At 44.2% G+C, this 19,232-nt stretch overlaps 1 protein-coding gene across 3 annotated transcripts in view; it reads right to left on the bottom strand.

The window, feature by feature from the left end:
• The window catches only part of FTO (FTO alpha-ketoglutarate dependent dioxygenase), a 426,388-nt gene that overhangs the window by 147,420 nt on the left and 259,736 nt on the right, over window positions 1–19,232 (bottom strand).

Genomic DNA, 19,232 nt, shown 5'->3' with positions numbered 1-19,232 from the left:
CTACAATAAAACACATAGATCTCAAGTAACAAGTTCAGTGAGTTTTGAAAAATGTATATGCCCATATAACCATCACCCAATCAAAGTATCCATTCCACCTCATCCCCAAGTTCCCTCATTTCCAGCTACTTCCCTCCTCTTTCTCTTCCCTTCTCATTCACGTTTGTTACTGGCCAGGTAGTAAATGTTACCAGCATTTGACGCTGAAATTCCTGACCTACTTCAAATTTCTTCAGATTTCAGTCAGGGAAACTAAACCCTAAGGAAAGGGAGAGCCAGAAGGAGAAGCGAAGCTCCCCAACCTCTGGTTCCTAACACCACCCTCAAGATAAGCCCTCTCAACCTGTTGCCCAAGAGGTGCACGGAATCACGGGATCACAGGGGATGGGTGAATGATGAAGGCTGTGACTTCACTGGGGATGAATCAGGTTTGGAAGTAGCAATCAAGCCGCAAAGAGGAATAAGTTAAGACGGAGACTTTTCTGGGAGGGTCACTGTGACCTAGATATGAGCAAGTTTACTCTCTCAGAAGTTGTGATGGGCCTGCTCCATCCCCGCCATCGAGGGAGCATCTGGGGTCAGCGTCCTGCTGTACAGCCTCGCCACTGCTAAACTCTGAAATGGCAGGAGCCCAGAGGCAAAAATAACCTCTGCTCTCCGTGCCAGGCCACCTGTTTCTCGTCTGGGGCTTCTCATCTTTGTTTAGGAGGCTAAATGCCACATGGGATCCTGAACCCCTATTTTTTTAAATGATATGTATGAAATTAAACCTGAATGCATTTCTGTGTGGAGTTGACTCAGCGCCTTTTTCTTTCTCCATTAATCCCTTTGGTTGATTCAGTTTGCACCTGAGGGTAAGATACTGTATGAGGAAAACCAGAAATAAGGTATATTCCTACTTTTACATTTAAGAGGTGGACAGCATCCTTGGGGCCAAAGTAAGCAGTTCCATATGGCTTTAAAGCAGCCATGAGACATTGGTACCTCAACTACCCCATTCTGAGAATTTTCCTGTACTCTCTGTGTGTGCACGGTGGTACTAGTATAAAGAACCTGCCTGCCAATGCAGGAGACATAAGAGATGTGGGTTCAGTCCCTGGGTCAGGAAGATGCCCCTGGAGGAGGGCATGGCAACCCACTCCAGTATTCTTGCCTGGAGAGTCCCATGGACAGAGGAGCCTGGTGGGCTTCGGTCCATAGGGTAGCACAGAGTCAGACACGACTGAAGAGGCTCAGCTCACATGCACTCTGTGCACGTGGAAGAGTGAAATTCCTCCTTCTTAAAAGTTTGCACTTTCTTCCCAAGAAAAATGGCTCAGGGGGTTGGATCACCCTGGCATGCAGACTTGACTTAACCTGCATGCAATCATCAGTACAGCCCCTGGGAACTACACAAGCTTTTTTTTTTTTTTCCCTCACCAAGGTTTGAGTCTGTAGCCAATGAGAAGATGCTATAGTTGAAAGCAACCAATGAAAATAATCTGGTCCTGTACTTACACTTTATGAATGAAGAAGCTGATCACTGGAGACATAAACTAGTTAAAAACTACACCTCCGTTTCCACGTCCTAGGTTCAATACTCAATGCAACTTAATAATATGTGTGTCTGCGTGAGTATGCTAAGTTGCTTCAGTTGAGTCTGACTCTGTGTGAACTTACGAACTGTAGACCACCAGGCTCCTCTGTCTATGGGATTCTCCAAGTAAGAATACTGGAGTGGGTTGCCATGCCCTCCTCCAGCGGATCTTCCCAACCCAGGGATCAAACCCACATCTCTTATGTCTTCTGCATTGGCAGGTGGATTCCTTACCACTAGCGCCACCTGGGAAGCCACCTTAATAAAATACAGGACATCATTTTGGTTCCATGTCAATGCTATGAGGTCAAGAGAAGCAACTCCATGTTGCAGATGAGAAGGCTGAGACCTTGAGTAATGAAAAATTCACTTTCGTCCAGAACAATGAAGTCTGATATTAGACAAATATCCACCTCTCTGAGCTTCTGTTTCCTTACCTCTATGGGATAATAACATTTTCTACCTAGTAGGATTGTTCTGAAATTTCAATAGCATATGAAAAATGCTAAGAAAGTATCTCAGCATTCAATATATTCTTGTTCTTAGCTATTATTAAACAAAGGACAGAGCCAATAACAGAACCTTCTTCCATACTACTGGCTTGAGGCCCACTCCATTAGTTCATATTATAAGAAACTCAGATTTCACATCATCTATACTGAAACACAGAGGTGAAGGACGGAAGTCGGGAGGCAACAGACAAAACTATCCGACACATGGAGGTTGGCTGTTACTGAAAAAGGGCATCAGGTAATCACCACTCAGTTTTGCAACTGCGTTTCATAGAAGAGTGTGGACAGGATTTTACTAGAAGGCTCTGCCAGAAACATATTGGCAGATGCAGCCCTGAGCTTGTGGTTCACCAGACACCCAAGAGCCCCTCTTTAGGAAGGGGACCCTGCTTGGGCCCTGGCTCAAGTCCAAGTTAATGCACAGTTAAAAGTGGCAGCTGCATCCGTGCTGAGATAGGGGGTCCCCTGGAGGAGGGCCTGGCCAAGGAGGCTCTTCCCAAATTACTTATCAATTGTTAACAGAGACAACTTTAAACCATACACACAAAAGCAACCCAAACCTCAACAGAATTTAGCCTCAGAAAATACAGATGTTAGAAGAGCAAGTACAATTAGTCAACAGATGTATGCAAAACCTCAAATAAAGGCAAACCCAAACATCAGTGAGGTTTGATTTTCACCTATCAGTTGGCTAGAGGGAATCTCTACACTATAAGAATGTTGGCAAGGATACACTGAAAACTTGCATACTCCTATTTTGCTGATTGCAGTGCATACTGGTACAACCCCTTTGGAAAGCAACTTGGCAATATGGACTGAAGAGCATAAAAACAGTCATATCTTGATTAAGCAACCCTCCTTTCAGAGTCTGAGGAAGTAATCCAGAATAAGGGAAAAGCAGTAGCAGTAAATATGTAATTGCAACATTACTTATAATGGCGTCAGATCAAAAGCAACTTAAATGTCCAACAATAGGGGAATGATTTTGCATATTCAATACATTTCCTTGATGGAATATCTTGCAGCCATATAAGAAAACTGCCTATAATTGTAAGTGAGAAAACAAAGGCTATGACAACTATTTTAAAACGTGTATAAAAAGCATATGCAGTAGACAAAGACTCAAAGGGAAATATTCCCAAAACATTAATAGTTGTTTGTGGCTGAGTGTCTTTCTATTTTTTTAAAAATGTTTCCACGTGGTCAATTGATTACTGAGGAGATCCCTGTTTTGTTAAAGTTACCACATTATACGTATCAGTGTGTACTAACTAGCAGCCCAGAAAAGCACATCTTACTACAGATGATTTGGTTTGACTTAGATGGTTTTATTTATTTTTAACTTAACATTTTATTTCTTTATTTAGCTAAACTGAGTCTTGGGGCATCCCTGATGGCTCAAGCAGGTAAAGAATCTGCCTGCAAAGGAGGAGACACAGGTTCTATCCTTGGGTCAGGAAGATCTGCTGGAGTAGGAAACGGTAATCCGTTTTCAGTATTCTTGCCTGGAAAATCTCATGGACAGAGGAGCCTGGCAGACTACGGTCCATGCGGTTGCGAAGAGCCGGCCACCACTGAGTGACTAAGCATGCACGCACTGGGTCTTAGTTGCAGCACACGGGATCTTCAGTTGCAACATGAGAACTCCTTAGTTGTGGCATGTGGGGTCTAGTTCCCCAACCAGGGATTGAACCTGGGCACACCATACTGGGAGCCTATATGGTTTTAAAATAGTGAATTATCTGCTAATATTAAAAAGTTCAAACAGTTTCACATCCACAGCTCCTAGTGAAAAATCTGAGCATTCTTCACATCCCCACAAGGTCCAACTGGTCAGAATGAAGATGCTACTGGTCCCTGCAAAAAGTCTAAGTGGTGGCCTGTTCATCACAGCTGCCACAAGTCTTTTCATCCAAGCTTGTTTTACTCTAACCTGCCACCTGCCTAATTGCTAGTCTATATGATTAAGAGGGGAAAAAAAAGAACAGATGATGGAAAATGGTACCTAACTGAAATCCTTCTCTGAAGGTGAGTCACTGCATATGGAGCTTAGGCTTTGGCTGGACCATTATATCACCAGAAATTCATGGTCCGGTCCACTATTATTTTCAAGATACATGGCACAGGTGATTCTCGGGTCTTTCCTACCAGCAAAAGGACAGTTGTACCCACCTCGATTCTCAACCCTCAAGCAACATTTCTGCCACTGCAATCGGTCTGCTTTTCCCTTGAAGCTCGTCCCTGGCAAGGCCCCGGCCACCTTCTTTCTCCGAGTTTAACAGGACAGCAGAGGCTGACGCACTTTAGACACCAGTTCACAGCCACATTGCCTGAGCTGCTTTTCCACATTAAAAATCCAAATTATTTTCTCAGTTTCTTGAGACAGAGAGCCAGCAGATTAAAGAAGGTGCTTTCTTTCTCCATGTACGTACGTATTTGAGCTGTGATCTGACGGAACTCCAGCTCTTTTTACTGCGGGCAGATGTTGGCATTATTCTTTTCCCAGGGGCAGAGGGTATAAGAACAGAGCCTGTGTCATAGCAAACTAGAGAGGTGGCATTGCAAGGTGTAGGGACCATCGTATCTACTGTATAAGGATGCCGCATGTTTAGAATGTCTGGCAGCCTGCTGTTTGCAAATTTCTACCCCAAAATCACCAATTACCATTAACACTCTGTGTTACATTCATTTACATAAGCCCCTGCCAAAGCTACAACCTTGGCAGATAAATGAATTAGAAAGAAAATGAGCAAAACATTTTTTTCTTAAGTAATTTACTATTCTTCATATCTGATCACACAAAAGCCAAGGGAGTAATTCTGGAATGAGGACCTTTAGCAAACACAAGGACTCCAAGCAGAATGTCCTTAACTGTTTCCTAAAGCTGGGAAAACTGTTCTTCGGGCAAGAGAGAAGATTTATTTCAGATAAAGGACAAATGCTGTCCTTTAATTAACAACATCTATCTCTGGGACAAGCCCATCAGGTATACAATACAGAAGATTCTTTTAATATAAAGGACAGATGGCAACTTTACTCTTGGGACTTTCAAGGCTGCCCCAGAAAAACACACAATTTTAAAAGGCTTTGAGAATCCCCTAAGGAGAGCCAGGCAGGAGACAAGAAAGCTTCATCGCCCCATTTACAAAGTAAACCAGAGAGTGTCTTCGAACCATCCAGAAACACTTGAAGAAGAGCCGGGGGAAGCCGAAAGGGGAAAATAATAATGTCTGCCTCGTAGTCAGACTATGAGTCTCGTGAGTTTCCTTTCCTCTCAGCCTGAAGGGCACCTGATGAGAAAGGGTATTAATCGAAAGTGCTGAAGAGCATGCAGGGCTCCACCATCAAATGATCAGAGAGCAAAACACAACGTTCAAGCCTCCTCATTTATCCTTCTTTTCCTTCATCTTTTTCTAAATCGAAGTATAGTTAATTTACAATGTTGTGTCAGTTTCAAGAGTACAGCAAAGTGATTCAGTTATATATATATCTATTCTTTTACAGACTCTTCCATTAGAGGTTATTACAAGATATTGAGTATAGTGCCCTGTGCTATACAGCAGGTCCTTGTTGCTTACCTGTTTTATAGACAGTGGTGTGTATATATTTTGTTAATATTGAAAACATCCAACTGGGCCATTGCCACCCAGCTGAGCACTGGGTTTGCTTGGTAAAAGGAGGCTAAGATGAGGTTCCCCAGCCCGAGTGGAATGTCTCTCTTCTTACGGTTCTCATTAATTTGACTCCACACACACATGTGTTGCTACAAGATTCCTACAGCATGTGTTAGACCTGCCTAACTGGGTGCTAACATTGTAAACCACACATCAACACTTCTTGCCCGGGTGTTAATGTCTGTTAATGTCCTGCTGGGGAAAAGGCTCTTAGAACCAGCTCTGCGCCACAATTCAAGGCTGCTTGCCGCACGTTCTAGCCTTGGCGTGTTGATTCTAGACGGCCTATTTTATTAACAGCACTTTGGAGGGGGAGGGGTGCTAGGGTGCTGTACTTGGTTTCAAGTTGCTGAGATGATCTCCACACAAGAAGCTTAAAAAGCCACATAAATCTGCAGGAATTTCGGGTTGAGGACTTAACCATGTGGAATTCGGCTACTGATACCCCAGATACCAAATTAGGCTTTTCTTCTGCTGCCCTGTGATGGCTTCTAAGACAAGGATACGGGGAGGAAAAGGGCTTGCCAATGTCATGGTGAGTTTCCTTGTCTGCACTTTTTCTACAATGCCTCTGAAATGGTGTATATTTTCCTCAAACTGTATTTCCTAAGTTCCCAAGAGCACACATAATTTGCTCATATATCCAAAATGTATATATGCATGCCACAGATAGAGGTGAAGGAAGTATATACTGTGGGCTTCTTTTCTATAACATAGGAAGAATGCACACACACACACAGACACACATATATGAAAACAAGCTAATTAAATGACAATTTTAATCATTTGGTGGAGTTTCCTTGAGCTTTGCTTGGCATCACACAAAGTACATATCTAAGCCACACAACTCCACTCCTGCAAAAAATTGAAAAAAAAAAAAGACATACACACAAGCACAACCGTCAAAACCGGATTTGCCCTTCTGTAAATTAATCCAATTATTCAAATGTCAGTTATATCTGTCACAGCCTGGCTCCTTGGGTCGAACCAAACTGTTAAAAATTAAAACTGTTTTACTTCGTTTAGTCTTTCTGCCTTTTTAGTGTTAAATCCACAGTCTCGACAAAAAGTTGTGGGATTTGACACCCAGTGCAACACAACCCTATTGCTGTCATCCATGCATAATTCACTTTGGAAATATGCACTTGCTTTAAAATGTTACTAAAATATACATGTAACATATGCTAATTGCACTGCGTTGGCTTGTAAGCTCCAGCCACTAGGTTAGATGTAAACTTCGCCAAGTGCATACACTGTACATAAAGGGATTATAAATGAAAGGAAATATCTCTGTCCCTAGCTCTCTGTCTCCAGCCTTGGCCAAACTGACAGCCCCAAATCCCAGTACCATCTAACATGCCCTTCCCGTGGAGAAGACAGCCTGTTCTCAGAGTCTTAATTACATCCCAGCTGACTGCCCAGCATTGCCAAAATCAGGCAACAAACGCTGGCCCTTCACTCACAATATGGTCTGCTAAACAGACTCCTGGTCACACAGAAAGAAACTTTCACGACGTGGAGAAATAAAGGGACAAGCAGGAGATCAAGGGAGAGCACAAATAGTAACCTAGGGGATGGAAAGACAGAAACAATGCTTCCCCACCATGCCAAAAAGGGAAAAGCAGAAAAGAGAGGAGGAAAGAAAAAGAGACAAACCTTCTCTTCCCAGAATCCTTGGGTACCACCGAGCAGCAGAATTTTAACAAAGCTATCCTTATTACAATGAAATCAAAGCCCTACTCAGCGAGCCAAACACTGCTGCTCCTCAAGATGGGATGCTGATACCAAGATTCAGTAGATTAATGATGGTTAAGCAAGACTCACAGCCCAGCCCCACACGGATCAGGCCATTATAATTACAGAAGACCAGCGTGCAACATTCTACCATTGCAAATGGTATCATATGTTTTCTGGCTGGCTTTTTGGGAAGGGTTTAGCTCATTTGACATGGGCAGAAGGTACTAGAATCTTACAGTTTGTATCCACCTGTCTCTCATATCTACATACAGAAAATTAAGTTTCTTTCTGTTTGTGATCACATCGCATATAAGTGACAACCAAGGCGGTCACCCAACATAGAGGCCATTCTTGGTTTGGCTCAATTCTAAATACAGACGAAGGACATAAATGAAATTTACTTTCGGGAGCTTTGGAAGGCAGTTCTCCAGAGCAATAAAAACCAAGATGAGCAAAAGATCCTACAAGGGGGGTAAAAGAGAAAGAATTGCCCTGTGTATTAACACGTTGTATGCTGAGAAAACCAACAGTAGTTTCCAATAATGAGCACCAAATCAGAAGTTATGAGGGAAATGAGAATCAACACATTTTCAATAGGTTTCCCATATTTTTCTGCATTTGCTTCTTTTTGTCTCCCTTCTCTACAAGGACGGTGTTTTAAAAAATTAATGCACATTTAATTTAACTAATTGATTTCAGTATTGAAATTGTGTTTCTGAGGGTACCGTGTATTCAACACAATGGGAACAGTGCCCCCTGACATTCGATCATGGACCAATCCCAGCTGATTTGAAATTAAACTGCTTCTCACATGGGCAACTCCACGAAGCAAGTTCCAAAAGGACTACGGATTTAGCTATTTTAATGATAGTAGAGGAGCCTCCCAAACAAAGCATAGGCAGTAGCTAGTCAAATAGTAAAAATGACTCATAGGTGGCAAGTACCATTTACAAAGCACTTACATATATATACATCTGCACTAAGTTTCAAAGTTACACTGTAAGGCTGGTATTAGTCTTCCAATTTTATATAAGAGGACACTGAAGGTCAGACAAGTTAGATGGCTCATCCAAGATAATGGGGTTTTGGACCGCAAAATGCATACTGCCCTGTGCTGTTGCTCTAGAAACCCAGAAGAAAGACAGGATTGAAGCAATTAAACATTGCGTGTGTACAGGGTTGGATGAATCAGGAGAACGCCAGTACCTCACTTTATAGTAAGAGTAGGGAGAGCAGACACGGGCTTCAGGCAGGTAGCAAGGTGTTGACATGCAGCTCCTTCTAGTATCTTCCCTCCTCCCCAACACAGTTGCCCTTGGGTGGGGAAGATGAGGACATCAGAGATGCCTTTACTGGGACTTTCAAAGAGCACAGCTAACTGCTCGAGCATGCCACCACTTAAACAACACTACCACTGTCATCCTAGTATCACTACTAATTCCTTCTTTGTAAAAGAAAATCATGCCACTAATCCCTATTGTACGTGACAACATGACGGGATGTTTCATAAAAGGGTCATTATTATAGGCTTGGAGTAACAACAAGGAAATTATTACAACTGTTAGGATAAATGATTCTGGGACTCACAAACTAGTTTGTTTGTTTTTTTTTTTTTTTTGGTTGTTGTTTGTTTTTAGTTTTACCTCAGGGAAAATGCTGAGTTGAAAAAAAACAAAAAAAGTTTCGTTATAATCTGAGTTTAGCATGGCTTAGCTAGAAATCATAATCTAATGCCTCATATGCAGCCCTAAAATTAAATCTTCATACTGTTTTATCCTTTGAGCTGGTATAAAGCTATAAGACAAGAAAACAATGGGTTCAGTATACCTTAACAGTGCTGAGTAATAGCCATGTCAATGATTCATTACTTTCTCTGGAACTTAAATAATGAAGATTTGGAACCCTGCTTCCATTATAGAAACAGACTACATTCAAGCTGCATCTTGAGAATTGATACCAAACATCCTTTGGGGATAAATTCACTGCAATTTGAAGTCTGGGAAGGCAACCAAGATATTTAATGGAAAGAACATGGACACATTAAACATGTGCTCAAAGAAGAAATTTTTTAAAAGAGAAAGAAAACAACTTTAAAATCCAAGCCAATGGGAAGGGTTTCAAATTATGCTGAGAGGACATCTCCCTTAATAGCAAGCTACGTATCAACTAATACATGAAAAGAGAATAAAATACTGGTTGTGTTCTGGTTCCTCTAAACATATGTCTTCCTCAAGGCTTTTTAGGCCAGGGTTTGGCAAGCTAAGGTCCATGGGCCAAATCCTGCCACCTGTTTTAGTAAATAAAGTTTTACTAGAACGCAGGCCCCACCCCCACCCCAGGTTCATTTATATATTGTCGACGGCAGCTCATGTGCTTCGAGGGCAACTGTGACAAAGACCGTGTGGCCCAAAGCCTAAAATATTTACTATCTGACCTTTTACAGAAAAAGTTTGCCAACCCCTGGCCTTGAAAAAGACCTCCTGTGATCCATGTGGCAGGGAGCTCAACCGATTCTAAATAACTCAGGCTTGTGAAAACAGGCTTAAAGTTTATATTTGAAGAATTACACTTTGTTTTATGCTCTGGCAGGGTTTTTCGTTTTCATAGTAGTGGCCGAAAGCCTAGTGCCGGGTTGGCATTATTATTAGGAACAGCTACAGGGAATTTTAGCAATCTGCTGAAAGTTCCTTGTTGAAAGTTCCACTACCTTCCAAGATAAGAGGAAGTCATCTCACAGAGGCGCAAATCTAAAGCTGGGGACCGTGGCTTCAGAAGCAACAGACCCAAGTTGAGTCCCTACCACTAAAATGACTTTAAAAATGTGAAGCAGGGGATTCCCTGGTGGTTCAGTGGTTGAGACTCTGTCCTGCAATGCAGGGGACATGGGTTTGATCCCTGGCCAGGGAACTAAGATCCCACATAGTGAGAAGCAACTAAGCCGGCATACCACACTAAGACCTGACCCAGACAAATAAAAATTAATTAAAAAATAAAAATGTGAAGTGGGAATTATTTCATTAGCTTTCAGAGACCTAGTTTCTTCATTGGGAAAGTGAGGAAAAACCTCTCTGCATGAAGGTGAATGAGATGAGTTGTTACAATGAATGTGAGGCCCTTATGCAAGGTCTGACACTCTCTAACTCAAGTCTAGGAGAGAAGAACAGAATGGTAAAGAAGCCGCCTGCCAATGAGGGAGACATAAGAGACACAAGTTCGATCCCTGGGTCGGGAAGACCCCCTGGAGGAGGGCATAGCAATACAGACCAGTATTCTTGCCTGGAGAAGCCCCTGAGCAGAAGAGTCTGGTCAGCTACAGTCCATGGGGTCGTCAAGAGTCAGACATGACAGAAGCAACTCAGCACGCACACAAACTCTTCGGCAGGCTCTTTGGCTGAGGTCGCCACCATGTTATCCATGCAATCCACACAAAATAGGCCAAATAATCAAGGCCCTATCAGTGCTTCAAAAAATACAGAACAGTAAGTGCAGGTAAGATTTGGAGAGAAGAGCTTATCACTCACGCTGGTGAGATACAGGAGCAGAAATCTGAAGAAGAATGAGTTCTGGATCTGAAATACCCATGTGCAGCTATTATATTGGGCTTCCCTGGTGGCTCAGATGGTAAAGAATCTGCCTGCAATGCAAGAGACCTGGGTTTGATCCCTGGGTCGGGAAGATCCCCTGGAGAAGAGAATGTCAACTCACTCCAGTATCCCTGCCTGGAGAATCCCATGGACAGAGGAGCCTGGCAGGGTTACAACCCATGGGGTTGCAAAGAGCTGGACATGACTGAACAACTAACACACTATACACACAGCTCTGGGAAGAGACCCCGTGAAAGAGGTTAACACAAACGAGGAGAGAGTGAACATGACTCAGGAGTGAGGACCAGTGATTCAGATGCGTTGGGAGGCTGCAGACATCACCTCCCCAGCATACTGGTTCCGGTGAGTACTCACGGAAGTGGGACTACTTGAGGTGTTCAAGAACTACCAGCTAGAGTGGTGGATGCCAAAGGCGCCCGCCACTCTAGCTGGTGAGAAGTCTTATTCCACACTGCCCTTTACCTAAGAGTTCATGATGCAAGAGATTCAGTGATACCACCAAGGATGCGCCATGGGTCAGCACTGGTGCAAATTGCTGATGACATCGGTTATCCTAACAGTTCCCCAAGGGCCCATCCCAACATGTGCTGACTGAATTAATAACAAAAGTGGACTGAAAAGCAGATTTCAGGTAAAGCTGATAAATGTCTGACGAGACCTAAAATTGGAAAGTCTCCGATAATAATGAAACACAAGCCAGTGTATCTGGCTGGCAAAATCTGTCTTCCCAGCCTCGAACTGAACTTGGAATCTACCCTGGAAGAATGCACAATAGAACTCCCATGAATGAGCTCCAAGAATTTAATACCTGTTGCAATTTTCTCCAATTTAGTCTATGAAATAATAACACAGACAGCAATTACCATAAAGGAAAACTTCAGGTGCAACAGCATTAGTTCAACAGCTGGGATCAAGTGTCAGCCCAGAATAACAAATTTCATTCATTTTATCTCCAGCTCTGGAGACATGCTGCTACTGGCTTTAATAGTCAGGAATGTCTGTTGGCTAAGTGACTCTGCAGAGCTAGTCAACTGAGGGCGGCCTGCGACAGTTTAATTGGGCAGCTCGCGAGAATTCTATCTAGGAGCTGGAAGCGGTGGTCCCTAAACACCCATAACACGGCACCCGATGCTGAGCAGAGCGGACTACAGGAGGAGAAGCGGGAAAAAGGAGAGCTTCTGATGGCGGGATCTCTCATTGACACTGGCGTCAGCCTGGCTACAGGTGCATGGGAGCGGCAGCCGGAGAGAGGCGGGGTTCAGAGAGCAAGCCATCGTTGATCTTGTATTGATTTCTGGACACGGCGCCCTAGATCCATTCCAAGATAGATGACAGTTGTCGGTTGTGTGCTTATGAGAGACGAAACTGACTCGCACCAAGCAGCCCTCTTGTTTTCTGATCATGCCTCCTTTAGAAACACACCAACCACAGATTTTTTTTTTTTTTTAATTCCCGGACAGAGAAATCCAAACAAGTTTATCACTGAAAAAAGAGGGTTAGGGACTGGTTAATCAGCCATTTGTCTTGGCTGCTCTGGATCTCGGAGTCAAGGGGTCGCAAGCAAGCACAATTGGGCCCTTTCGTTTTATCTCAGGTATCCCCCCGTCTCTGGTAATTGAACCTACTCTTCGCGGTCAGAGTTCCTGTCACTCATATGCAATGTCTGTCATTACTGAGAAATGCTTCATGTCATATTACACTGACAGAACCGCTACGGCAAGGCTAGCGAGATTCCCCCAGCACCAGAGCTAAGACAATGGGAACCTCTTTCAGGCCAGTGATGTTTAACATTTTATGTGCTGACATTGTGTCTGTAAGCACAATATAATGAAAGTCTAGTCAATGGGAGATAAAAATTCATACTCTCCCCTCCTTCAGGGGCTGCCAGGCGAGATCAGAAATAAAACAAGCTGGCAGCTCCGATGATACCACTGCACCAGGGCCATGGCAGGCCTCTGCTAAGTGAGCTATGTGGATTTATACACCACACTCACAGCCGTGCATGCGCACACGCGCCCATTTGTTTTTGATCCGGCTGGTGTACAAAGCTCACCTATCCCTGGGCAGGTGATGCATGAGTCACTGTCACGGGGTCAGTGACCTTAGAAATCAAACCCTTCTTGGAATGTGTTTTGGACACTCTGAAGCTATGAAAGGCAAGGAGGGGGTGGCCTGGCAGCACCTTGAACAAAGCATGACTCCATCACTGTTTGGAAGTCTCAGGATGAGTTCTGAGAAAAGGGTGTCCCAGAGAGACACTCAAAAGCTCCAGGTCCACTCAGGAGCACCACTGACTCCTGGTTTTCCAGGCCTTCAACCTACTTTCCCAGCCTTACCGTGCTGTGTTTCTTGCCAAGCAGTGTACACAGAAGGCTCCGTGTTACTCACTCCTTTTCACACGTCTTGCTTTCATGCCCCTGGGCCCTTGCACATTTCTGTTTCACTTGGGAAGGGCTCTCTCCCTCCCCCACCTCCCTCGGGGCCTCACTCATAGGTTCCCTGTTTATGGAAGTGGCTGATGCCCCTGAGTGGTTCATCACCCTCTTTGTGGTTAAGAACCTGGAAGGACCCTGGGGGTAGTCTGGTCCTCATTCTGGCGTTGAAACACGTTTGAACATTGTGCCTCAGTTTCCTCAGCTCTAAAGTGCGGTTAACAGTAGTGTCTACCTCACATGGCTGCTATGAGGATTACATGAGATAGCCCACAGTAGCAGTTACAATGCTTACATGGTTTCCAGACAGTACTCAGGAAAGAGCAGCATTCAATAAATACCTGCTTTCATGACAATAATAATGATGCTGATAAAACATCAACAACAACAATAATAATTATATCACTGCAACTGGTATCTCAAACCACTCTATTTATACTGTGTGTCTGCTTAGTAATGAAGTATGTCTGACTGTTCGCAACCCCATGGACCGTAGCCCACCAGGTTCCTCTGTCCATGGGATTCTCCAGGCAAGAATACTGAAGTGGGTCGCCACTTCCTCCTCCAGGGGATTTTCCCAACCCAGGGATCAAACCTATGGCTCCTGCATTGGCAGGCGGGTTATTTACCACTGAGCTACCTGGGAAGCCCCTCTGTTTATAGTAGTAATACAATATCTCATGTTTTTCCACTGTGCTCTTCCATTTGGCACAGGGCTGTGGGCATCAACGCCATCTGAGAATTTGCTAGCAATGCACACTCTCAAGCCCCACCTGCAATCCGTGTGTGCACGTCCACAAAGTGGTCCTGATGGTGATCCGGAGGACACGCCCCCGGGCTTGGGCTCAGTGTCCTGACTTCCTGCTACAGTACTCCAGCTCCTCTGCCCCTCAGACCCATGTTCCTGGGAAACTTACTTAACATCTTTTTGCCTTGGCTTGTCTTGCCCTTGTTAAAATTAGGGATACGATTTTTAAAAAAACACTTACTGTTGTAGAGGTCAAATGAATTCACATAAAGCTCTTATTAAAAATTCCGGGCCTGGCACAGAGAAGCACTTGTTGAGAAACGAACTCATATTGTGCACGCTCAGTCACTCAGGCCTGTCGACTCTTTGCAACCCCATGGACTGCAGCCCCCTAGGCTCCCCTGTCCTTGGAATTTTCCAAGCAAGAATACTGGAGTGGTTTGCCATTTCCTGCTCCAGCACTATTATTACTAATACACACAAAGCACTTGGATGCTTTAGCAGGAGTTCCATAAGAGTTACATCTGCAGTAGTGTTCACCTGATGTTCAGCCTCCTGCAGGCAGAGAGCTTGCCTGATTCATCTCTGTAACCCCCAGGAGCTGAGCTCAGGCCTGGTTACCTGGAACTCTGTGGTGAATCCAGAGGCCCAGAAGGCAGGCTGGCTATTGATCTGCGGTTGATGCTGTGTCGGCCGCAAGGCAGAGAAACAAGACAATTCACTTCGGACTCAGAGGCGGCTTTCCCGAGGCCCCCAGCCTGTGGACCGATTGTCTTTTGCTCAGATCCCCTCCCCGGTTCGGAGGCTGCCTTCACTAAAGGTCACACCCCCTAAGCCTGGTAACTTTGGATTTAAAAATCATTTTGACTTGATATTTTACAGGGAACATGGCAGGCTTAGTGAGTTTAATCTCTCTCTCTCTTTTAATACACCGGAGGTGGGACACCTTTTAACCCATCTGACAAAGCTTTAAAAAAGCCTCTGCTTAGAAACTGACTGCAGCCTGAAGCAGAATGTAAAAGCTGGCCGTGAGCTTTCCACGCTGGAGGGGGCCAGCCCACAGAGTCACAATCGCTCAGCTCTCCTCTGGCAGAAATCAAACTGTACTCGCCAGTTCATCTCCTCCTCGATCCCCCCCTTGAGAAAATCAGAACCGGCCGAAGAAAAGAAACAGCTCTCTGGCCAGTAAGCTGGCCTTCTTTGAATGGCCTGCTTCAACAATCTCTTCAAATTGGCAGGTATACAACACTCCAAGAGTATTAAAAGGCGGGTTTTGCAGCAAAGGAATGATCTAACCTGCTTGGGAAAAGCTCCCATTTTAGACAAGCACCAGAACCATAATTAAGTAGTAAATGTTGGCTGTTGTTTCTTGAAAGAAAACATGCTAACTACACTGATTATAAAAAAGACTCATATAGCTAGCCCAGTAGTGAAAACTGGAAGTCTAGGAAGGTCTGCTATTTATCCAACAGAAGACAAGATCCCTTCAAACATATCATCACAAGCTAGAAGGCATCAGCAGCTAGCAGGGGGTAGCCTCTAAGTGTCTAGATCTATAGGCATCGCTAATATCCTGGCAGCAGAAAGAATGTAGTGGGTTTTAAAAGACATATTCCATTTAAATCTAAGGGATAAATGAACAGACTCCATATCTGGATGGCTGTCTCTATCATTCCTTGTAACAAAAGGTTACCGGTGATTCCAGATTTTTTTTCCCCTACTTCCACTAGTGGGAATGAAGGGGACTTAAGAATTGAAGATGCTATTTCTCGATCTCTGGAAGCAATATCAGGTAGATCCTGGCAATAGAGGGAGAAGCTGAAATGATACTGGTATAAAAATAATCCACATCTCTCTCTGAAGGCATTACCACTATCAAACTGGACACAACAATATGTCAAGTACGATTCCAGCAAAGCGTCACAAACCCTGTTCCCACTACTGCTTGAGAGCAGACTGTGGCGAGAGTCTCAGACCCTCTCTAGATCCCGATAGTCCAATACTAAGCATTTTCTAGAGGCCTACCATGAACCGTGAAGAATTCAGGCAGGAAAGCTTCAGATCTCAAAGTACCAGGCTCTGAAGAATAAAACGAAGTCTCTTTACCAAACCAAGTGGGGAAGATGCACGTGGCAAAGATATTTTTTTATGCTGAAATATTATACGGCCAAATGTTCCTGTCAAATTGTGGTTTAATTACCTTGGCCCCCATGCCTCTTATAATCACCTGTCATTAGCGACAATGCTGGCATCTGTTTACACGTCTGTCAGAAATGCCAGCCTAGCTGAAGCCGGGGGAGAAGAAAACTTTTACGGGGCTATGGCCTCTGTTTAAAAAAAAAAAAAAAAAAGGTCACCTTAAGGTTGACCTGTCACCACCCAGGGCCATCCCTCAAAAGATAACCTAAGGATAGAACCCCTGAAGCAAACAATGACTTCCAAGAGAAACACACTTTAAATAGGGTTGTTTAGAGATGCTCGGACCAAAGAAGAAAATGTTGGTGATTCATGGGCTGTATTATGTCTCCTTTCAAGGCATTTCTGCTTGCCTCCAGGAAATAACACCAGTGATAATGTGTTCTACATTCCAATGTCTGCAGGGTCTTTCCACCCCGGTGCTCTCCTCAACCATACAAGGTCACACCTGACACCTACTGCTTCCATTAACTCTCCTCTCCTCCTCCAGGGACTACATCCGCTTTCCTTGCCACTTAGTAGCTGCCACTGCCTACTCTATTCGAGAGGATTTTCTCCCCAAGACTGGCTTCATTGTAGGCCACCACCTCCCGAGGGTCCCCTTTCTTCTCCACATCCCTAAAAACAAACACACAGATCCTTTTGTCTTGACATTTTAGCACATCAACAGCAGATAAGTGAGAGAGCAAGTGAGAGAATGACGACATCACAGAGCTATTCGAAAACCTGTTAACATTTTTAGTTCATGGTTAGTGATTTTGAGGTTCTGATGCTCTTGTAACACATTAAATTGGCCTGAACTGAAGTTCTGACCATAACTCTCTTTATTCAATTTTCTCCAAATTCAGTTTCATCTTCTATAGAGACAGTAGTACTCAACATCTGTACGATGACTCGGAGGAAGAATCATGAAAATACATATAAGGCATCAACACCCAGTAGGTGCCCAGCATCTGCTGGGCTCCATTCTGACTCCCTCTTTCTTTCCATTAAAAACTTTCCCAACTCACAATGACTACTGATTTCAAAGAGCCCATGATTTGCTTATAGCTTTTGCCATTTAATCTGGCATTTCTCTCACAATCAATTCTGTCTGCTTTCTGATGACTACCAAACCTCGATTAGAAGACAGCACTGAACACAAAATTGAAACTTTCCAAATATTTTGTAAATGGAATTTGGATCCATTGCTATTCAGAGACAGCAAACACCATGATGGAATGAAATCTTTACCCCAACCCTAAGCTCTGACCGCTCCTGCCTCTCCAGCCCCATCCCACATGCTTCTCCTCTCCTCACACCTCTTCCTCCTGCACGGCCAGGTTTTCTCAGCTCCTTAAACATCAGTCTCTGTCTTCTCCTTGGCACACACACTATAAGCTTTGCTGTAACCAAGGCCCCTGCTGCCTCCCTTTCTGGCTCAGCAGCCTGTGAGTTCCACCATGAAGGGCAGGGAGGCCAAGATGCACACCCTACCCCAGCTGCAACTGTGGAAGCACTTTCCTCCACCTTCTAAAAGTTTGAGAATATTAGCCCCTTCTCACTTTTACGAGGGCCCTTCCTGGACACATGCCCTCTCTAGAATTCTGCACTTCATTTTTAGGGCCACCTATCTCCCTCTGACCTTTTCTCTTTGACTTTAGCCTTCATCGACAGTTATCTCAGGGGACTTCCCAGGTGGCCCAATGGTTAGGACTTTGCCTTCCAAGGCAGGGAGTGTGGGTTCAATCCCTGGACGGGGAACTAAGATCCCACGTGCCTCAAGGCCCAAAACCCAAAACATAAAACAGAAGTGATATCATAACAACTTCAATAAAGATTTTTTAAATGGTCCACATCAAAAAATCTTAAAAAACATTTTTTTTTAAAAATCACCCCAGGTTCCAGGGTTGGGCAAGGTGCCTTGTCTTCCCCTAAATGACAAGGTAACATTGTTCCAGGAAGATATTCAAAAGCCTACCCACACTCTGAGGTAGTTTTAGGGGAAAAACAATCACGTGTCTTGCCAAATAAAAGACCCATCCACATGTTGTTAAGTTTCTGACACATCCCTTAAAAGAAGATTGTTTCTTTGCCCCACAGAGAAATCCAAGAACACTGAGTTTGCCTTGGTGGTGACTTCCACAACTCTACTTACGAATTCCTTATTCTTAAGATGCAGTTGAGCTTCCCTGGTGGCTCAGTGGTAAAGAAACTGCTGGCCAAAACAGGAGACGCAGGTCAATGCCTGGTCTAGGAAGATCCTACATGCTGCAGAGCAACCAAGCCTGACGATCGCAACTATTGAGCCTGTGCTCTAGAGCCTGGGAACCTCAACTACAGAGGCTTCGCGCTGCAACGACTGAAGCCCACGTACTCTAGGGTCTGAGTTCAGCAACGAGAGAAGCCACTGCAGTGAGAAGCCCGAGCCCCATAACCAGCAAGTAGCCCCATAGCCACAACTGGAGAACAGCCCGCACAGCCGCTGAAACCTAGCACAGCCAATCGATCGATCGATGCATTTTCAGATCCATGTCCTCCCCTACCCCTTCCCTCGTCTCTTTGAGATTCCAAAATGAGTTAGAGAGAGAGCTGTGAACTGTCTTCATATATATCAACCATCTATGAGCCTCTTTTCCTTGATAACCAGTAGAGCCTGATCCTTGGTGTTACACTTTCCATAGGACCTTAGCCTTCCTTATTAAGTCTGACGCCATGGGTGAAGGAAAAAAAAAAAGCATTTATTTTACAGATATGCTTTGGGGGCAGCTAC

The sequence above is a fragment of the Ovis aries genome, chromosome 14 (genome assembly GCF_016772045.2).
Source record: "Ovis aries strain OAR_USU_Benz2616 breed Rambouillet chromosome 14, ARS-UI_Ramb_v3.0, whole genome shotgun sequence".
Taxonomy (NCBI): Eukaryota; Metazoa; Chordata; class Mammalia; order Artiodactyla; family Bovidae; genus Ovis; species Ovis aries.
Note: the sequence above shows the minus strand (reverse complement) of the source record. Positions and strands in the feature narration are given on the sequence as shown.